Raw genomic sequence first — 6,763 nt, 5'->3', positions numbered from 1 at the left:
TCCCGATGGTATAGACATGTCCTCCTTTGGGGGAACCAAACAACTAAAAATGCAAAACAAAAATTTCAAAATTATTGAACATTCATAAGTGAAGGATTGAACTTATCAAATATCTTTCATTGCCTAAGAAAGTATTTTTTTGCACTAACTTTTTACTCTTCTCAATCACCTGGACAATTTTTAAAACAAGTACGTATTGCTTTTACTTCTTTTTTTTTCAGAAACTCAAAATTTTATGATTATTACTTTAGTATAAATAAATCAAAGAAGTTTGTGTTTAGTAAGAATTCAGATTTTTTTTTAAAAAGTGGTTGAAAAGTTTCAATATTTAGGAAAAGAGAAATGTGTGGAAGGATATCAAATGGAAAAGCAATAGAAGTTGGACCAAATTTAAAATTTATCTGAAAGTCATTCAAATGAAATGTTGTACAAATAATTGATTTGGAAATACAACAGCAAACTGTTCTTGGTAGAATAAAAACAGTTACTAGCTCGGCCAAGCTAGGAATGTGACAGGTTAATTTATTTTCAAATAGTATAGCTTTTCTGTTCCCAGTTCCTCTTGTAAACAAGAGTAGGGATGCGTGAAAATTTTATAGAGTATGAAATAGAAGATAAAGGAGATTTTTGAGGATATGAGTCTAAATAAAATTTCAATTTAAGTGAAATAGTATTAAAATAATTATTTATTAAATTAGCAACATAGCTTTTGCTACATAAATAACTTATAAAAGAGAAGGATTTAATATGACTGGTGAAAGTGCAACAAGGGTCAAGTAAGTATGAAACAATATTATAAGAAAAATGAATAGAACCATGTGTTCCTGTTTAAAATATTTTTGATTCTATACCTTTTCATAAACATTGCAGTACTGGGGTATAGGAACCAAGCATACTCACTGTATCTTAATTCAATTTAGGGGGTTCACTTCAGTTATTTTTTTAAATGTTTATTTATTTATTTTGAGAGAGAGAGAGAGAGCGCGTAAGCCCTGGAGGAGCAGAGAGAGAGATGGTGAAAGAGTATCCCAAGCAGGCTCCACACTGTCATCATAGAGCCTGACACGGGGCTTGAACACATGAACCATGAGATCAGGGCCTGAGCTGAAATCAAGAGTCGCACCCATAACTGACTGAGCCACCTAAGCACCCTATCAGCTATTCTGAATATAGGAAAGTTGATTGGCCAAGAAAATAAGTTTGTTACCAAACAGTTATTTTTACTCTTTTTTAAATATTACATCATAAAAAGTATGTAAAATACTTTACAGTACATACATAAAGTACATAAAAATGCTTTACTGTTACTAGAATAAAAAAAAAAAAAAATTCCAGAAACTGAAAAATAAAACCTTTGGTTACTGTGTAGATTAGTTTCATAAAATATAGGGGTAATTTAGTTTCAAAAAAACATTTGAGAGGCTGGCCTTATAGTTTTAAAACTCCATGTACTGGGGAGTTTAGGGGCTTTAGAAACAACACACACGTGCATACAGGCACATACTTCTTGGGTAGATTTTTATACTGTACGGCATGTATCACTAATGCATTTATTATTACATGGGCTTTATTAATACAAACATACCAAATTATAACTTGGGAGACTTGGGTCCTATTTCCTACTCTTGCTAGTTCAATTATAACCTTGAACTGACCATTACCCTTTGAATATTCTTTTCTATAGCAGAGATAATAACGATGCCCTCATCACATGCATATTGTGATAACTTGAGCTTGGGAATTGTCTACAGTATAAAAATACAAGACAATATTTTAGTAATTATGAAAGGCAATAGAAGTTCCAAAAGAAGGCCTTTGCCTTCTCCTGAATCGCCAGCATTCCTCTGGAAGGCTTTATTAAATGCCAAGACTTTAGGCATTTAAGTTTTATGTAAGCTTTGTGGTAACCACAAAGCAATAACCTATCATCGATACGCACAAGGTCTGTATGGAGTTGTTCTGGATTCCCGTCCTAACTTAAAGAGAAACATTTACGATATCTGGAGTCCTTAATATCCTGCAAATGGAGGAGGATGTCCTCAAATTCCTTGCAGCAGACACCCACTTACGTAGCACCAACCTTGACTCCGAAAGAGAACAATAATCCACAAAAGTAAACGTAAAGGCGTCTGTATTTTAAGTCTGAAGAGAACCTGAGAGCAGCTCACGGTGGCAACTGGTGCCATTGCTGTCGCTGAAAACTAGGCTGATGTTAGTGTCACCTTCTCAAGAAATACTTGCCAGCGAGGTGAGCTGGAGTTTGCTGAGACCACTGGAGCCAGTCGTATCATTTGGCCGCTTCACTTCTGGAAACTTCAGTAACCAGTTCCAGGGAGCCTCCTGTGCTGCGACTTCTGATGGTTACATATCTAAGGGCTGACCGCTATCCTCTCAGAGAGGCTTCTTACGTTAACCTGCCTATCGCTGTTCTGGGTAACAGGGACTCTCCTCTGCATTATTTGAACAGAGCTCTCCCGCGCAACAAGGGAGCTCCCCAGGCGGGTCTGTTGTGATGGATGCCACCTTGGAAGTTGTGCACATGCGCAACACCGTCTCCCGTGAGCGCCCACGGGAGGTCACGCCTTCTCTTTCGTTCGTCAGAAATTCTGAGAGGATTGCAAAAGGAAAAGCAGGACCCAGGTGATGGGGCTGTGACAAAGGAGGAATTTCAGGGTAAGTGGACTGCTTCAGCTCCCGAGTTTACTGCAACTAAATCTGTTACACAGAGTTTTTAAAACAGATATTTGTCTGTTTGTTTTTGTTTATTTTTAAAGTTGGCTTCATGCCCAGCTCCCGGCTTAAACTCACGACCCTGAGATCAAGACCTGAGCTGAGGTAAAGAGCCAGTTAGAGGCTTAAATGACTAAGCCTCCTTTCGCCCCCACAGACTTTAAAGACTTTTTTCCTGGGGGTTGTGGGGGGTAATTTTTTATTTTGAGAGAGAGAGAGAGGTGGGGAGGGCCAGAGAGAGAGAGAGGGAGAGAGAGAAACCTAAGCAGACTCTACTGGTAGCACGGAGCTCAACATGGGGCTCCAGCTCAGGAACCGTGAGACCATGACCTGACCCAAGCCAAGAGTCAGACGCCTAAGGGACTGAGTCACCCAGGTGCCACCCCTCACCCGCAGCCAGACATTTAAACAGAAAGGAGAAAAAAGGTTGCTAGAAAATACTTTCTAAAAAAAAAAAAAAAAAAAAAAACCCACAAACAAAACCTGTTTCCTTGATAGGTATAGTGCTGTGCAAGTCGTCAAATGCCAGCCATGTTGGCTTTCACAGCGTGGCATTTTGGGGTCTCATCCCTCAAATAAGTCTTACAAATTGGGGCACTAGCTGTGTGGTTCAAACATTTTGCTTCCCAGGAAGAAGCTGGGAGTTGGGACTTCCCTACCGGTTTTATGACACTGTGTCCAGGTGGAGTTTATGGTAAACCTTTCCTACCTGTTCCAAGTGGGTATGTTCGCACTTGCCTGATGTGAAGGGCTCATTCATCTAGTTCCTGGATTTCAGATTGCACCCTGTGTAGCTGTACATTCAGTTTATTCTTGGAGTAGAGGGGAAGTTCAAGAGTCTTTGATGTCACCCTCTTGGTCCCTCCCTCTTACTCTTTTATTAAAAATAGATAATTCATCAATCCTGGATTTTATGTCCAAGATTTTATTTTATTTTTAAAACTATTTTTAAGTGATCTCTAAATCCAACATGGAGCTCAAATTTACAACCCCAAGATACAAGTTGCATGCTCTATCAACTGAGCCAGCTAGGCGCCCCTCCAAGATTTGAGATGTTGGCTTATTTGTGAAAATATTTTGCTGGCCAAGGGCACCTGGGTGGCTCAGTCAATTGAGCTTCATCTTTGGCTCAGCTCATGATCTCCCTGTTCATGAGTTAAAGCCCCTGACAGCTCAGAGCCTGGAGCCTGCTTTGCATTCTGTGTCTCCCTCTTTCTCTCTGCCCTTCCCCTGCTCGTGTTCTGTCTCTCTCAGAAATACATAAAAACATTAAAAAAATATTATGCTGGCCAATAAACAGACATCTGGCAAACCTGTCATTCTTGGATCCCCTTAGATCTCTTAGAATAAAATCTGCTTGGAAAAGTAATAGTATCTCTAAAGGTTGCAGGAATAATAAACATTTTGTTCAGGGTGTGATCTTCTGTCGTAGGACTACAATTACTTTTTGGTGTTATATTTTGTCCTTGATAATTAAGATTCTCTAAAAGTTCATAACTTCCTTGCTTAGCAAGCTCTTATCTACAAATCAAATTATTTTAGACCATTCTCCTTTTTCATAATTTCCAAGGATAAAAGATCAAAGATTTGAGCTAAGTCAGCATTTGATGCATAAAAGTAGTTAACTTCTTAGATATAAAGTAGAAACATATTACTTATAAACTAATCAGTGAAGTAGCAAGTTACCTGAAAAGTGATGCTTGAACTCAAATACCTCACTGACCCCAAGAAATTCAAGTTTTTCATACTTCTTACAGTTTTTAAAAATAATGTCAATCATACTTTATATTAGAAATTGCTGTTTTAAGCTTCCACATGGGTGCAAGGTGATGAAGAAATAAGACTGCTAATTTGAAATTTTCTCCAAAAAACCTTATATATACTTAAGTGCACTTAAGAGAAAATCCAAGCATCCATCAAATTCTTTATTATCCTGAAAAAGGAAATATAGAACTAGAACTCCTTGAGGAATTAAGTAACCTTCCAAGACTTGGCAAGAGTACCAAAATGTTAAAAAAAAAAAAAAAATAGAACTGGGATGGTCTACTGGAAATCAAAACAAAATATACACATACTGACTTTAAAGTTAAGAAAACCTGTGGTAAATATCTACTTAGAAATTAAAAAAAATTTTTTTAACGTTTTTTATTTATTTTTGAGACAGAGAGAGACAGAGCATGAACGGGGGAGGGGCAGAGAGAGAGGGAGACACAGAACGGGAAGCAGGCGCCAGGCTCTGAGCCATCAGCCCAGAGCCCGATGCGGGGCTCGAACTCACGGACTGCAAGATCGTGGCCTGAGCTGAAGTCTGACGCTTAACCGGCTGAGCCACCCAGGGGCCCCTCTACTTTGAAATTAAATAGCTGTATACTTATCTTCATTTTTTTGAAACTTTATTTTTTATTAGTGAATTGAGTAAAATAGCAAACAAATCAAATAATTATTCTATTAATTTATATTACATTATTGAAACAATCATCATCCTTTAGGATAACTCATTTGTAAAACTTTATTGTTGAAGAAATCTTGACTGAGATAAATATGCTATTTCAGGTCATTCTATTGATTTTTAAAGCCTGAAGGAAAGCATATTGTAAGAATTTGTGTGTGTGTGTGTGTGTGTGTGTGTGTGTGCGTGCGCACGTGTATGAAGTTGCTTACTAATATTTCACTTAACTGCAAGTTCTGGAACTTAACATCATTCAGTTAGTATATAAATAGATTGGATTGTTTCATTACATATATTATTCATGTTCAAAACAATTACATATGTTTTGATACCAAGCTGAGTATCATCTTCATTTTACAGAGGAGAAAACAGTGGCTCAGAGGTTCAAGCTTAATATCCTGCTTTTCATAAAGTCAAAATAGCACCAAAACAGAACTCAAAGAACACTGGACTGAACTCCAAAAAAAACCATACAACTCTTCCCAGACCATTACCTATTCACACAGCAGACTTGATAAGAAGAAAAAAATGACACACTATCAAATTTCCATTTATGTAAGTATGAGATTTAACTGCTTCAGACGTAAAGAAATTTGAGTAAGAAAATATAGTTCTTTTTTCTTATAAAGCATTTAAAAAAACTTCATTGTTCACAGTGCTTGAATTTAAATTTGATGTGGACTCTTGACTTTTGTTCACTGAAGCATTTCCTATTAGCATTCTAATTACATCAAACACACATACTGGAACTGTTATTCTGTGCTTATTATTTCCATATAGACTTCATTGAAAATTAAGCTCTAACTTACGTTATCTCAGTGGAGTTCCAGAACATGACATTTAGTACTTGAGAAATCAAAGTTGCATTATTTTTTTTATGTTGTAACCATAGCAGTTATATGTGTGCTTCTTGTTTTTCAAGCCTGAAATTAACTACTTGAAATGTGCATTTTAACTATATGATAAGCATTGAGTTCCAAAAAAAGAGTTTGCTTTGGTGAAGAATAACTAAGCTATGGGCATTGATTTCAATCTTTAATAAAATGCAGATTACCCATTAAAAAGCAAAGCCTTCATTTCATAAATTGAATAGAAAGATGATTGAAATAATTATAACTGGTTAAAGTAGGTCACTTTGAAAAGTCAAATATAAGTATCTCTCTAGAGGGCTTGTAGTGTTTTTATTTAATTTTGAATAGAAAATATTTTCACTTATTTTAAACATTGAGTGTTTTGTTTTCTTCCCTTAAAACTAGAATTGACTGGTATGAATATTTCAACATAAAGTCTTTATTTAAAAATAAATCCTGAAATTTTTATTAATTTTAGATAAACACATCTTCAGTATTCATTGAGATTAAAATTCTTACAGAAGATATTTATTCTTCTACTTTGCTAGCAACTCAACCTTATGATAAGTAGTATGGTCTAATAGTCACTCTTGAAATAAGATAAAAGTCTAGTGAAATATGTTGAATGTTAAAAGGAAAAGAAACAAAGGCCAACCTAAAAGTCTGTATCTAGTGAAATTATCATTTAAATAATGAGTATATATTAAGACAAATAAAAATTGAGGGCATTTTT

At 36.0% G+C, this 6,763-nt stretch overlaps 1 long non-coding RNA gene across 1 annotated transcript in view; it reads left to right on the top strand.

Annotated features, from left to right (window-relative positions):
• Positions 1 to 2,598: 2,598 nt before the first annotated feature.
• LOC147584673 (uncharacterized) overlaps positions 2,599 to 6,763 on the top strand; it is an 81,088-nt gene continuing 76,923 nt past the window's right edge. The window contains exons 1-2 of the long non-coding RNA XR_015255747.1: positions 2,599 to 2,673; positions 5,540 to 5,734. This is a non-coding gene — a long non-coding RNA (uncharacterized LOC147584673). The remainder of the gene's footprint in view (positions 2,674 to 5,539; positions 5,735 to 6,763) is intronic.

This window comes from Puma concolor, chromosome A1 (genome assembly GCF_028749965.1).
Source record: "Puma concolor isolate L17-30 chromosome A1, mPumCon1.1.hap2, whole genome shotgun sequence".
Classification (NCBI taxonomy): Eukaryota; Metazoa; Chordata; class Mammalia; order Carnivora; family Felidae; genus Puma; species Puma concolor.
This window is presented reverse-complemented; position numbering and strand designations above follow the sequence as displayed.